The sequence below is a fragment of the Barbatula barbatula genome (genome assembly GCF_947034865.1).
Source record: "Barbatula barbatula genome assembly, chromosome: 15".
Classification (NCBI taxonomy): domain Eukaryota; kingdom Metazoa; phylum Chordata; class Actinopteri; order Cypriniformes; family Nemacheilidae; genus Barbatula; species Barbatula barbatula.
In genome coordinates this window covers 5606822-5622394 of record NC_136778.1, presented here as the reverse complement: position 1 = coordinate 5622394, position 15573 = coordinate 5606822, and positions in this window count along the sequence as shown.

Here is a 15573-nt window from a genome sequence, read left to right as displayed (position 1 = left end):
TGCAAAATAATTCCCTGCGTCCCTGATCATGCGTAACCGAAGTGATGCCTGTAATCCTGTTTAGTTACAGCCCTCTTCATTACTTCTTTGGATGATTGTGAGTTTACAACTGCTGAATGTAATTCGGTGACTTGCTGAGAACTGCAAGAACTATATGATCTTTGAGCACAACTTACTAAAGAGATATGTTGGGGCTTTTCATTTTAACAAGAACAATTTGTTTGACTCTATATGCAAATTTACTGAAGCTTGAATAGGCACCTTTATTATTTGAATGAGAAACACTCCTCCCCTCTCTAATTTAAAGGGACATGACATAAAGCGACATGTTCTGTAATGGGATGTAATGCTAATATAACAAGCTTATTCTTTTCTTAGGAAGAAATTTTAACCTAAATCCAGAAACTCGGTTTTCTCTTCTAATACCTGACTACAGAGATGACTGGAGAGAAATACAGGTAAAGTTGGAGAAGATGCCGGAAATAGAAAATGGGACGGGGTGTTGCGTGTTTGAGAGGAATCCCAAATTTTTGCAGTCTCACTTCCTGCCAATCGCAGTGGCCAGTACTTTGTTTAGTGCCATCAGACCCAACAGCTCCTCTAATGCAGTGAAATTGCATCTTTTACTTAAAGGAATTGATCACTTTCAACATACATTTTCATGAGAATTGACTCACCTCGGTTGTCATCCAAGATGTAAATGCATTTTTTTCTGTAGTCAAAAGAAATTAAGGTTTTTGATGAAAACATTCCAGGATTATTCTCCGTATAGTGGATTTAAATGGACTCCAAACGGTTGAAGGTCAAAATTACAGTTTCAGTGAAGCTTCAAAGGGCCTTAAACGAAACCAGATGATGACTACGGGTCTTATCTAGCGAAACGATCCGTCATTTAAAATGAATAAGCTTCATAAACACAAATCCTCGATCAAGATGCCATTGCATGTCTAAAAAAATATTTTATGAATATTTTAAATGATGAGGGGTGCCACGAAATGAACACTGAAAATACACATGATGCTATTCAAAAGTACAGAGGTAACAGTCACATTTCTGATTTAATGTTTATACAGCAATGTCATTTTGCTATAAAGTACAGTTTTTATTTCTACAGAAATGAATTTACTTAATAAAAAAAATACTTTGTTTTATTTAGTCCCCTATATTCATCCTCTAACATCTTAGTTTTACATTAAGAACTTTAATAACTGACACATCCGTGCTCCAAGGGCTATGACCAGCAAAACAGAGCAGCTAAAATAATCTCATTACTAGTCCTTTGTGTTTGGTTTTACTTTCCCTTACCAAACATTCTCTGTGCTAAACTTTGGCCAGCGGCCCATAAAGCATATACTGCAAGCGGACTCAAGGTCTCATTTTAGCATCCAAGAGAAAATGAATGACCCGGTGTAATTAATTACTTTCCATTAGATAGAGGAGCCCTTATGTTATCGGCTGCTGTCAATACATCCATTTCATGAGAATAAGTAATCCCATGCATTATAAATAGCTAAATGGGTTTAGAATCAGCCCCTGGGGCCTGCATAGTGGGATGGAGAGGTGTTATGTTCTGTAAAGTACATTACTGAACATAGAGATAAGCTAACTGCCAATCAAAATGACTGCAAGTGTGTCAAGATGAAGTGAGTTATTCTTCAAAAACCTGTTCAGGTCATATATCAATCCAACATTTAAACGACGAAAATTATTCAAAATAATTATAACTATTTTGCCTACAGAAAATAAAACATCACATTCGAACCATCGGGGTGAAATACTGTACGCTTATTGTCCTAAAAGCACGCATTTCAAACATCCGTTTGATATTCCCAGCCACCATATACGCCTACATTGCTCTTCATATGCTGAAAAAAACACACATGATGAACACCACGCACACCTCCAAACCTCAAAAAGATGAGCATCACGTTCCAGCCGACATCACCGAGTGTGAAGTCAGTTCCCGGCTGTGATAAATTAATCAAATCATAAAGGACTGCTGAAAGAAACGGGGCTCCTCTCTGAGGTGACAGTGCGCTTTGCTATTGTTGTCAGTATTATGAATGGTCCTCATATGGTTCTGCTGCAGTATGTGCCCCGTGTCCAGCAGAGCCTGTGCAACCTTGAGTCATGAATTGCTTTGGCTCCCACTCAGAAAAACAGGAAGCACCACCTGCTGTTCAGATCTGATGTTTATTTCACTGAGTAAGACTTCATTGAAGACGAGAGGCGGTAACCGACTGTAATAGTGAAAGACAGCATGGGCGTCCTCTCTGTCACTGCCGCTCTGTGTTATATGCAGGATTACTATTGCGTCAAACTGAAACAGATTTTTCTACCAAGCCATTTACTGTATGCCAACTAACACTCATTTTACAGTTTCATTTTACAGAACTTTCAAATTACAGACCGCAAATGTACATGTCGGGTGTATAATACCATGAAAAACAGGGACATCTGAAGTTTTAATACTGTACTGTACACTTTTTTTTAATACAGCAAAATAATGCTAATTCAATGCATAACGTATATAATGAATATATAACTCACTGAAGGTTGTACACCCTCCAGTGGTTTTCACCCTCGAGTTGCACTACAAACGCTTCAATGTCATCACGGTGTGGAGCAAAACCCTACGCCCCCGGCGGTGTCAGATATCTGAAAACCATAGTCAACGGCAACAGAACAAAACCTTTTCGATGAGAAATCAAATCCGTAAAACAAAGAAATCTGACTAAATTATGCTACAAAATGATTGCTAAAAACCAATACAACTTTCCCAATGTGAAAACTATATTGTTCCCTTTATAACCGTAAATGCACTCCAATTAGCACTTGTTAAATGTCTAAAGCGGCCCTTCAAAGCTCATTAATCATTCCACTTGTCACAGTGTGTTTGCCACAATGCTGACATTGCTTTTCTGGGAATATACTACCTTCAGCCAAGGGATTTCACCCACAGCTCCTCCCCGCCTCGCTACACTGCCTCATGAGAGGATGAATGTATTTCATTGGCACAGGTTTCGTATTTTATTGCCCAGCATCTAGCGCCACCAGTTAAAGGTTGGTGCACTTGGCCCAACCCCATAAGTGAGTTCTGCTGTATGATGGTGACTCATCTGACTGTTCCGCTTTTGTAATGCTGCTGAATCAATCGTTTTAGATGAAGGTCAAAAAGACCCTTAAGGGCATGTGTTCCAGCCTTTTACGGTCTTGAGACTCCACGGCCCAAGATCTTTGCGCATCACCGTGACGCATTTGCTTTCGAACCCGATGGGGAAATCTGGTGGCGATAACGTTGTGTGAAAATCGGAACGTGTTTGCAAAAAATGTGAAGAGAGGAAATCTGTCAGTCTTCATCTGTTCTGTTAGAAAGTCAGAAATGTAACCAAGATTATAAAAGCACAAGGTCAAAAAGGCTTTGAGGTCAATTCAAGTAACTAGAGGAAATTATCTTCACAAGATTAACACTTACTGCTTTTTTCTACTTTTTTTCTATTTTTACAGCTGATTCAAAGTACTGCAAGAACACAAAATCGAATTAGGATGAAAACAAGGAAGACTTTGTGAAGTATAAATATTATTTTATTTTAGACTCAGGGGCAATGTTCAAATGTAGTGGAGTCCTCCTCTTGAAATGTCTGGGTTTTGTTCACTTCTGTGGAATGGGAAATTAATAACGTTTGATCTTTCCAATGAGGTTTTATCAGCAGAGCAAAATAGGACATCATTTGCCCGTATGCAGTAACCCATGAATATTTATAGAAAAGTCTGAAGAAGAAGTTGATGCGTGTTTTTGATGAATGACATTTAAACGGAAAACTAATAGATAAAAAAGTTAAAGTTATGCCAAACTCAAATAAATCAAGATACCAACGGTTACAATCAACAGAAACATAAAACCATAAAATTCTTCCAAAACGACATAATCTGATCTGTGCAATGCTCACTAACAGTATAGATCTAGTCATAATCTTGTGTAAACAAATTTCTCACTATTTTATTATAAAACGAAGCATGTGAGAAAAGCTTGATGCTTGAAACCTAAATTGAGATATGAAAACATGAGACTGCCAGTCTAAGGTCTCTCAGTATTTGAGAAATCTCGGAGCAATGGAATCATTTCTTATGGGAGGCATCTGCTGCTACAAATCTCACAGGCCGCCTCGCAAGTACAACCGAATGTTAATATTGGCTTAATTTACTGTAGTTTGGGCCTGTAATACAGAAATCACACTTAACAATGTAGCCTGCATTAAATTAGCTATTTCGTAAGATGGTGCATATGACACTTAAGTTGAGAGACACTTGTTAGAGGGCACAGCATCACTGCGTCTTTTCAACTGACAATTAGAGAAGACTCGGTGAGTAGGAGCCGGAGAGTGATACAACCCAGCAGATGCTGCGAGGCCTCTTGAGAGAGCATGCATCTGATGTGTGTGCGCATGTGGGAACATCTCCTCATCGCTTGGTTACACAAAAATGTACTTTCAAGAGGAAATATACTTTATGCTCATTGGTATGATTTGATCACTGTGTTCGAATTCAAAAAGCAAACCCTGAATAGACCTACGTATTTTAAACAAGGTTGCAACTCAGCATTTTTTCCTAGGTGGATATGAAGGCTGACCTATTTTTATTAGTACAGGGCATTAAAGGGATAGTTCACTCACGAATGAAAATTCTTGCATCGTTTACTGTTTCGAACTTGTATTAATGTCTTTGTTCTGTTAAACACAAAAAAAGATATATGTAAGAATGTTAGCAATTTCCAGTTCTGTGACATCATTCACTACCATAGCAGGAAATAAATACTGTATATTTTTTGGTTCTGTTGAACACAAAGTGATATTTTTTGAAGAATTTAGGAACACTAACAGTTTTGGGGCACCTTTGACTACCATTTGGTTTTTCCTACTATGGCAGTCAACGATGTCAAAGAATTGAAAATAGCAAACATTCTTCCAAACATCTTTCTCTATGTTCATCAGAACAAAGTAATTTATACAAGTATGACATGACATGAGGGTGTGCAAAAGATGACAGGATTTTCCTTTTTGGGTGAACTATCACTTTAATGAGTGCTTCATGCTTATCTTCGACTTTATTCTGCAGCTGGGTGGTAAAAGTTCAGCTTCTGCAACTTACAAGAGGAGTAGAGTCAGAAATGTTGTGTGAATGAACTCCTGTGCAGTTTGGCAATGAATCTCTGCATCTGAAATCACATGTGACAGTACATACTGAATTACATTAAGTAACTACTTCAAGACAAATAAGTACATCCGCCATGTGTTCATTATCATGTGACCGTCATCGATGACCTATGACATATAAACAATGGAGTGCTGCATGACGTATTTTTATAGACCAACCTGGAGGTTGCAGTGCAGATCAATAATGGTTCCCTCGACTGAAAGCCTATGCAATTTTCCCATAGACCTTCGGAACAAATTTTCCAATGGGCATTATGGGCACAGGCCCAAGATAACCTCACTGTTATCTTAAATCTCAAAAGGATTTTTTACATGTATTTGGTGGGGTTTTCTTGACAATTATGAATTTTATATTGATATAATGATGATCAGGTCTAACTGCCGTACTTTACCAATATTTAGCCTTCATTGTTAGATAATCCACAGTGCCATACAATGCAAAATGTTTCAATACACACAAATATTAAGATGTCAGAATATATAGGCTAAATAAGTATACTTAGAATATTTGTTAATGCCATTGAACACATTACACGCTTACATTAGAACGTGAGTTGCAAGGTACTTGTAACACAACTGAAGTTTAACAAATGGACAAATCTCTTGTGTAGTATAATCATTGACAAAGACTGCCCTTCTATTCTTAGAAAAAGTGAGATGTTCATGAGATAATATCTGAGGATTGCACTTATGAAAATTCTTTATATAATTAACTTATCTTATTAATTTAAGGTGGGGGGGTCAACAAGGCACTTGTGCCCAGGGGCCTTCTGAATCCGGGCCTGACAGAGGTTTATGATGTTTACACGTTTTGTCTATCCAGATTATTTTAACAAGTTAACGCAACATTTGTTTCTTTGGAAGCCGAAATGCAATCGCCAGAAGTAAAAAGCTAACATGAGGCTATAAACAGACCACACTACAGTCACTCAAAATGAACATCACCACTAATAAGCCTCCAACAACTACTTCGAACTTGATGAAAATGGTGTTCCCATCATGTTGCATTATTTGTGAGATTTATATGCGCTTTTAGCAACTTGTCAGAAACCGCCATTTTCTAAGACACAAAAAAGATTTAGCAAAACAACGAGCAGGAAATAACAGTTTTTTATGTCATAGATTAAAATATGAATCTGAAACATGATGCTGTGATGTAAAATTTAGTTTAAGCACATTTTAACAACAGAAAAAAGTGCCACAGTTATACATGTTTACCTTGGCGTGTAATGTGTATAATAACGGCCAAACAAAGACCTGAACCAGGCGTCCTCAAGGGTGTTCTTCTCTCTCTTTTTTAATTTTAGAAATAAGATGCTAGGCAGTTATTTCTTCATATACAAAACTGTGCTCAACTGATTTTTTTATTAGCAATTAGCCGAATGTTAGAAATTAGAGTATATATTTATTTTAACTTAAAACCGGCTGTGCAGCCATTTTCCACTACAGCAGAAATTCCTTTCTTTGTTTTTAAACACTTGATAACATTTTCAGGCGCAGCATCATCAATAGACATTCAATGATGAACACATAATAGCTCATGGCTCCTGATGGCACATCCAGTGTGTGGATTAACTTTTCAGACCCATGATGGATCACGTTGTGCATCCCCTTGATTTATCTTGCAAAGTAAATGCTACGTATGTCCTGGCTAATGTCTTTTCGCTCCGGGGTAAATGGAAGTGGCTGAAAAACATGTTGCGAGGTGGGTTTTGCATGTGGCTTCTGCCAATTATTGTTTAGCAAACCACTTTCTGTTTTGGTGATTATATCTAGCAATTAATTAAAAAAGTATAATTGGCATGGCAATGCCAAATTGGTGACTGTCAACTGCATTGAACTTTTCATTATTAAGAAGAACACAGACACTTCCAAAACCATCACACCAGAATGGCTAGGGGTTGTTTTGCATTTAAAATTAATTGGTCTATAAATAATACTGAAACAACAACTCAGTTCGTAAAAAAATTTGAGAAAGCCCTCAGCAATAAAGTCAGACCAATTTATGTGTCTCTTGGGCTGAACACAGGCTTTAACGTCAACAGGGATTTAGCGCACCTAAATCTGCACATTTACAAGGTCAGAAATGATGTCATGCATATTGATAAGGATGAGTCAACATGCAGCAGTTCTCCCTGCTATCATTAAAAAAAATCTGTGCCGCTGCTGCCTTCTGATCTCTGCTTCTTACTGCCCAGTCAACACATACACTGCTTCGCCTTGTCAAAACAAGAGCCGGCACATCTGTGTTTTTTTTTTGAGGGGGTTAAGTGCGAAGAACCTTGTAATTATCTAATTGAAAGGATTATGGGATAGGGGAGTAGCACAAGTGTTATGTTTTGATGTGCATTTCCTCGTGCTGTCCTTTTAATGTTCTCACAGTACAGTTGAGTGTTTATCATGAAAATACAACTAAATATACAGTCTTCTACATATAAGCATCGTCTCAGTAGTAAATCATATACGGATGCTCGATGTGTCAAACAGTGCGTCATTTTTTAAATGTTATGCGCCTCATTATTTCAAACTCAAGGAAAATGGCTCGAATGCATAAATTGAATATTTTACACATGGTGACTGTAAAAGCATTTCATTCACAAAGTCTTTTTAGAGCGCTTGACATATGATGGCTGGAAATCACTAAAGCATGTCTAAATATTTATATTTCTTTCTTTAAACCCAGATAGCACATTACACAGAGTCATTCAATAAATCACCAGTAATTTGACCTAACTATTAATAGACAAGGAAAGAGACAAGCTTGCATTCTTCGTTTAGATTTACATGCCAGTAGACCCTGTGGGCCATTCGATGCATGAGGCACATTCCGTGTATCACAAGAGCCGCCCTTGCATGTGAATTTTAATTAGATATGAGATAGTGGCTCCAATAGGAAACGGCTCCCCCCATGCATCGCTGTCTGATAAGGATGTTGGGCCCCATCAAATTGATCTTTTGCCCTTGAGATAAGGAATGTATTTCATTACAGGGCGTTTTTCGAATTCTTTGACGCATTGGAGTCATTTGAGGCACTGAAGTGTTTCATGCCGCAGAGTAGACAAAAATGAAAGGCGACAGACAACCATGAAACCAGTAAGAAAGAATCCTGTACAACAGATCCTGAACATTAAAAAAACTGTACTGTACATGGTCAACACCTCAAGACATTATCAAGCAATTGGAAGACCAATGAATCACTCTTAATAGGTTAAAATCTTTGACTTATTAAAAACTTTAGTTTAATCTTTTTAATCTGTAATCTAATTTATAATATTATACGATTGACTTGACTTACACCCGTTGTTAAAGGAGTATAGTAAGGCATCAGTTATCTTTGTATAGTCTCAGTGTTCTGACAGAGAGAATGTAATTGAATTTTGCTGTTTCTGTGCATATGATGTTCTGTTATAAACCACTTATCCGACTCACTCGAAATTCAAAGACTTATTCATTCTGTTAAACGAGCCTCTGTGTATGTGTATATAGTCTATCATGGAACTACTCATGAATCAAAATGCCGCTCAGAAATACAGATACTCAATTCCTGTACTTTTACAGCAAAACTCATGCTAGTTTTGGAGATTGTTAGATGGGATGATGCTTATAACTATTAAAAAACACATTTATACACCTATTGCCCAGATACAAATAGGCCTATATATTTGAATACTAGCTTGTGCTTGTTTTGCATCAATTTATGTTTTTAATTTGTAAGAGAGTCACATAAAGAAATCAAACCGAATGACTTTCAATTAAACAACTGTTTGAATAATATTTCAATTCAAAGGCATGTAAACAGTTCTGCTGTGTTTTTAAAATGCTCCTGCCTTTGGCAGCTCATAGTAAAAGCAACGTCACAGAATACTGGTTTCACATCACAATACGGTTTACATGATGTGGTTCGATTTGTCAAAAGACTTCTAAAATTCAAGTAATTCTGGTCAATAAAAGCAGACTTTGTGCTAAGCATTTGGGTACTACATGGTGTGATTTGGCACTTGCTTGAGAGAGATGCATGCTGGGTAGGAGTAGATTAGTAAGGGTAATGTAGCTTGTAAATTGCCAGATACATTGATGACCTCTTCAAATGTGGGACCAGCCAACGACTTTTTGAGTCCGAGCTTGATCCATCTAAAAATAGAGAGTCACTGGACAAGAGAGAACATTCAGGACAAGAGATGAAATGATTTACCAGCGTCAGCGTTTAAATCATGGTGGGAAATTAAAGTAATTTCATGCTCTGTGAACAGTTGAATAAACTGGATCTCATTGGGGGTCACCTGGGACAAGGGCGTGTCAAAATTTATTAGTTTAATAAATGACAATCAAAGGTCATTGTAAACCATTTTCACTGGGCATTTATAACATTTGTGTATTTGGCAGATACTAAAATAGAAATAAATGGTTAACATTTGCATTTGTTTGTCCGTTTTCTTTTTTGCCAGGCCACAGGACAAAGTCAACAATTACTCAAAATTGACACTTTTCTCGTTGTTTTCTCACCCTCGTATCAATCAAAACCCACAAGACTTTGTTACACTGAATAATAAAATGAAATGAATATCCGGTTGGATGAGCTCAGAACAATGGCAGGGTGTAAATTATGACTCACTTGACATGAACATTTACTCTCTGTTATGAATGTTATCGTTATCGGGTGTGGCGTAAACAATGCAGGTGACGTCATGGCCATCTTACTGTGAAGCTGAATATTGGAATGTTTTCCAATGCAGTACCACAATGCCTCAACCCCTTTCTGTTACAGGGCATCGACAGGCCTATACTCACATCCACTTGCTGAAAACTCTTGGTAAGAATAAGCAAATGAGGCTACTGCCAAATAAGTGCATGTGCTGATAGTTGGTAAAGAAATAAGATATCAGAGTTGTTTTGCACTTGATGGGAAAAACAGGGCCACTTTTAGTGCTTTTTGTTTCTTTTTTGTGGCAAGAATATGTCTAGAGTTTGGCTGAAAATAGTTTTGTTATCCTTTGGAATAGAGAGAAAAAGAAGAATACAGAAAAAGGGAAACTGCAGCTCGAACCAAACACATACAGAAAAAAGAAAACCTCTATGTCATTCAAAAGGCTCTTTTGTCTATATATTTTGAGAAATGGTTTAGTGGTTCTGCGTCCATACAATGGAAGTCAATGGGGGCCCATGTTGTTGATTATCAACATTCTTCAAAATATCTTCTTTTGTGTTCTGTTGAAAAAACAAAGTCATACAAGTTTGGAATGACATGAGGGTGAGTAAATGATGAAAGAATTTTCAATTTTGAATAAACTGCTCTTGGTGATTTATCAAATGTTTAAAGCAACACTTAGTTTTTTCAACCTTAAAATAAAGTCACTAAAATTATTTAAATGGTAGAAAAACGTAACTGGACTAATTCTACCCACGCTGCTACCTAAGCAACCTCAGAGCGGCCACAACCTGGCTTTAAAAACTTGAGCCAATAAGAATCCTTACCCAAATTTCTGAATTGGTTGAATGAAAACCTTTGTTCAGTGCAATTGCGCTTATCAACCACATGGGAGAATCGTGAGCAAAAGTTCATTATTGTGGCTTTAATATTTTCAGCTCACAAAAAGCTATTTTTTACCAAGCAGAAAATACTGTTTCCTACGATCTGGAGGTGAGAAATCAGATGTTCCAAATGAAGGCCATCCAGAGAGCACAAAGTTATTTCCCGTCATTGTGTATTTTAAGACGCTGCCCTTCTGTTTGAATTCTCAAATCACTGCATCTTTTGACTTCGCACACCCTAAAAAATCCCACCCAAAAATACACCTGTTCTTTATCAGTCACAACTCTTCATTTTTGGAAGAATGCTTATATCCAGACAGATTTGGTCCCACATTGACTCCCATAGTAAAAAACACTTTAAATTGTTTTAGTTCTGTTGAACACAAAAGACGACATTTTGAAGAATGTTGGACATCAAACAGTTCTGGGTCACTTTTGAATACCATTGTATGTTTTCCTACCATGGTAGTCAATAGGGGGGGAAATCTGTCTGGTTATAAACATTCTCCCAAATATCATTCTCTGTGTTCATCAGGACAAAGAAATGTACGCAGAATTGGAACAACTGGAAGGTTGTTCCAATGATGAATTTTCATTTTTGGCTGAAGTATCCCTTTAATGACAAATGTGCTCTTTGAAACCTGCTGACAACACTGAATATTTTCTTTGCATAATTATGCTTAAATAATCTTGATAGAGCCATGCAGAGATCTCCCAGACAAAGTCCCACAGGAGTATTAAGTTCAGGGCCAACTATACTAGCCGTCACTCACATCGTTCTGACTATACACTGCATTGAACAACACATGCCTCCTTTGATACGTTTAATGATTCTGACCGTTGGTTGGCATCCAAATTAGTACAGAAGCTGAAGATGAAATTGTATTAGGCCTATGAATGCTATTGTTAAGAGCCTGAGAGCTATTTTTGTTTTATTTACTGTAGAGATACTTAAAACTAAATTTCCATTCAGGCTACAATGAAACAATAGCTTGGCAAAGCGACATTGTGTTCTCTTATTTTTACATTCCTTAGTGGGATGAGTGCGGCTACCAACTCTGAAGCTGTCATAAATAAATAAATAAAAAATAGATAATGGAGAGAATAATTAAAAGATAATCCTAATCCACATGCAGACGATCTGAAGTGCATTTCCCAAATCACTCGCATAATTAATACACAAAACATACGGAAAAGAGGATTATATTAAATCAATAGATTCGCCAGATCAACTCTCTTAATCACTCATGAGGAAAAGAAGCCACACAAGGCATTTTACAGCATTCAGTGCCTCGAAATCCGATCAGGGAAAGCAGTCTAATAAACTCTCAATATGACAATTGATTTAATCGCTGGAGCCTGCTGTAATAAAATGACACCTACAGCTTCAAGTTTCACATTTTTCATTGGACACCGATACCTCTTCTGCTCAAAGGGCTGGTTTTAAAAGCAAAGCATCTTTCCTTGAGGGACTTATCCGTTTTTGCTAGCATGCCATTCATTCTTCATTTCTGTCCGGAGCGTCCTCATTATGTTTTTTTAATGAAATGACATTTGGCAAGTGTAACAGCATACCCATGAGCGCTAAAGCATGGAATCAGGCAACTGTTTGCTCTCAATTTTCTGGAACAGCAGGAAATAATTTCAGCTTTAGGTAAAGCCATAATGGAAACAAAACAAGCCACACATGCCAAGTTTTACAATAAGTTAATGAAGGGGGGTTGTAAAGTCACCTGTAATAAACATCCTGGGGCAAATTTACTAGGTTTACATTCATTCATTTAGCAGACACCTTTATCCAAAGCGACTTACAAATGAGAGGGTCGAGATAATTTCTCTTGGTCAGGGAGCTGGTTATTGCTGCAAATTCTAAATAACTATTTTTATATTTAATTTAAAACCCCAAAAGCCTCGTCATAAATAAAAGCCCATGACAGCACAGGTACTTTATCATTTATGCCAACCTAATAAATGAATTAGGCTAGCTGTACAAAATTCCTCTTACTAAAGTGACTTAATATTCAACGGGATCTCTGAAATGTGTTGTAGTGTGACATTCTGTATTTATTTACGCATGTTATAGATCATCAAACGACTAAATGTAAATGTAAATCATCCCCGGTACAAAAAGGGTGCAATAAAATCAGCCAATCATCTTTAAAGGCCGAAAGCGCTGACCCTGTTGCATGTTAGTAGCTAAATCAATACCATGAAATAATTGCTGCTAAGAGTTGAAATGGCTTTCTTATCAATAACAGTACTTGTCAGTTCCATTATGGGTATGAAAATGACCTTTTGGTGTGATCTGGGGCACGCTCCCAGCGGCTCCCTGCAGAGGGATTATACATGGAGGAAGATTTTTCACACTTGTCAAGTGCAGACATATTTTTTAAATCTGCCTGCCTTTGATGTCAAGAAACTTCAACCTTAAGGACAGAAGTAATGTTAATGTACAAATTGAAACATTTTGACTACAAAAATGATAAATCGAGAAATAAAAATAGCAACAGATTTGAATATTAGAACAAGATCATGCATCCGTCTGGCTGAAAAATGCTTCGGTAAATAAAGAATGCAAATCAAACAAACGATGATAGAAATGTATTTTACCAAGAATATTTCCACCAGGGATGTTCAATTTTCCATGTGAGTGTGTCCGTCTGTTTCCAGGCTCTGTCTCAGCTAAGCAACTTCAAAACATAAACCCATAAATAGAGCCCACACTATATCTGCAAAAAATAAATCTGCCCTTAGGCATCCTCAAAACACATTAAGTGTAAACATACTTTAGCTGGAGTAATGCCACACAGCATGGATTTTCTGCTGCACAAAGCGATTTGAAAATGTCTTAAAAAAGAATAAAGAATCTATGCATTTTGCAAATGTTGTATAGAAATAGATGCATGGTTCCAAACAACACATTGATGTGTGGCAGAAACCTTGAATCTCAATATTTTGCAGTGTTTTTCTACAGTTTTCACCCTCATGTTAGTTTGTGTGTTTTACAAATATTTAACCGTTGTCAAGCACTACAAAGAGCTTGTCAGCTTTAACAACATGGGAATAGTTCACCCCAACATTTTTATACTGTCATCATTCACTCACAATCTTGACTTTCTTTCTTTTATAATTTAATAATTTAAAATGGATTCTTTTACAGATGCATCTCTACATTTATACATTTCTCGGGAACCAGACAGGAACCTATTCATCACTTCGATTCTTCCATTAAACATTTCAGTCGCCAATAAAGCCAATCCTGCTGGTTTCCCCAAACCGTTCGATTAAACCTTCTGTCCATCAAACGGCACATTTTCCCTCTCCTGTCCTGTTTTTACAGTCAACCATCCAGACAACCTTTGCACATTTGTCGAACCCAGATGGGCTTGATCGATCATCTGACTTGGGACCGGTATGTCTTGTTGATCAGGCAGTGGGTTTGAGTGATGGTGTGTTGCGTGGTCAGAGAGTGTTCATGTGAAGCACGTGTGAAGAGAATGGCGGACGTTACAACCGAAGCCACATGAGGTTTCCTCTGTCAAAGGGTTGATTCACTCCATTGAACTATGAAGTACAGCAATTTGGCTTTACTGTAAATTGATAGCTTGTGAATGAGCGCCGGATGGGGTCGGATATGATACATGGACATTCCTTGCTCACCTTGGGATCTTCTTTGCAGACTCTATTGTCTCATTAGTTGAGCTATTGTTCTGCTGGTCGGGTATAAATCTGCACAGTAAGTCTAATACCTTTGGTGAACCACAGCTAACATTAGCCAAAGCCTGTTGTAATGGGGTTTTAATGACCAAAATATTGCTTTTTTATTTAGAATTCAAGAGAAAATGATTTTTCTTCTAGAAAAGTTTAAGCTCTTTATTCATTTTGGGAAACAAAAGCTTAGATCTTGCTGCTACAAATCAATACCACTGTGGTAATCAGTGTGGGCTTTCTTTGTTGTGTCTTTGTTTTCTGTTGTAATACCATTGGCATTTATTTGAAGCTCATCCAAGTGAATTATACTGTGACTGCGCTGCACCAAATTAAATGTCAAACACAGATCGGTGTAGTAAATGTCTCATTTGAAAAATATTTAGATAACATACATTTTCGACCTCAAACCACGGTCATTACTCCAATGGCTTTAAAAAAACAACTCTTTACTATTTCTGATCATTTTCTTAAGTGAAAATGCTTAATGTCTTACGTACATCACTGAATGACTCAATGGTGCGCATTTGTTTTGATTCGGCCTGACCTAGCATGTTGATAGAGTTGCGGAGGTTTACTCTTTAAAAGCATTGATGGTAAAAAGAGATTTCTGTGTTGTTCCATTCGTTACGTGTCTCGCTGTGACTACATGAAGGGTCCATCGGAGGAGGAGGCATGCTGGATATTTAAAGCTTGACTGGCAGCAAATTTCAGAGCTTCTGTCTGAGCGACACACAAATGAAAATACACTACGTTGTTGTGCTTTTAAACATTAAGGAGAAGTTTATAGGGGTTTCTTATGACACAGTTTTAAGTAGCAGGTTTTAAGAAAAACAAAGTTCACAGACTTTCGATGTCAATGGCAATTCATTATGAAAACATTACATTTTAAAACCTATAATAAGATGTGCAAAGAGTAATTTCTTAGAAAAAATGACTCGATTTGTTGTCCCAAAACAGTCCACCAAAAACACTTGAATGTATTTGAAGTCCACTATTTTCACACTCTTATTTTGTAATATTAAGATAAACTTATGTGACCTCAATAGTCATGGGCCCGGTATGATATTTTGACGGTATGAAAACCTTTATCAAAAGTGTCACGGTTTCACGATATTGTAAT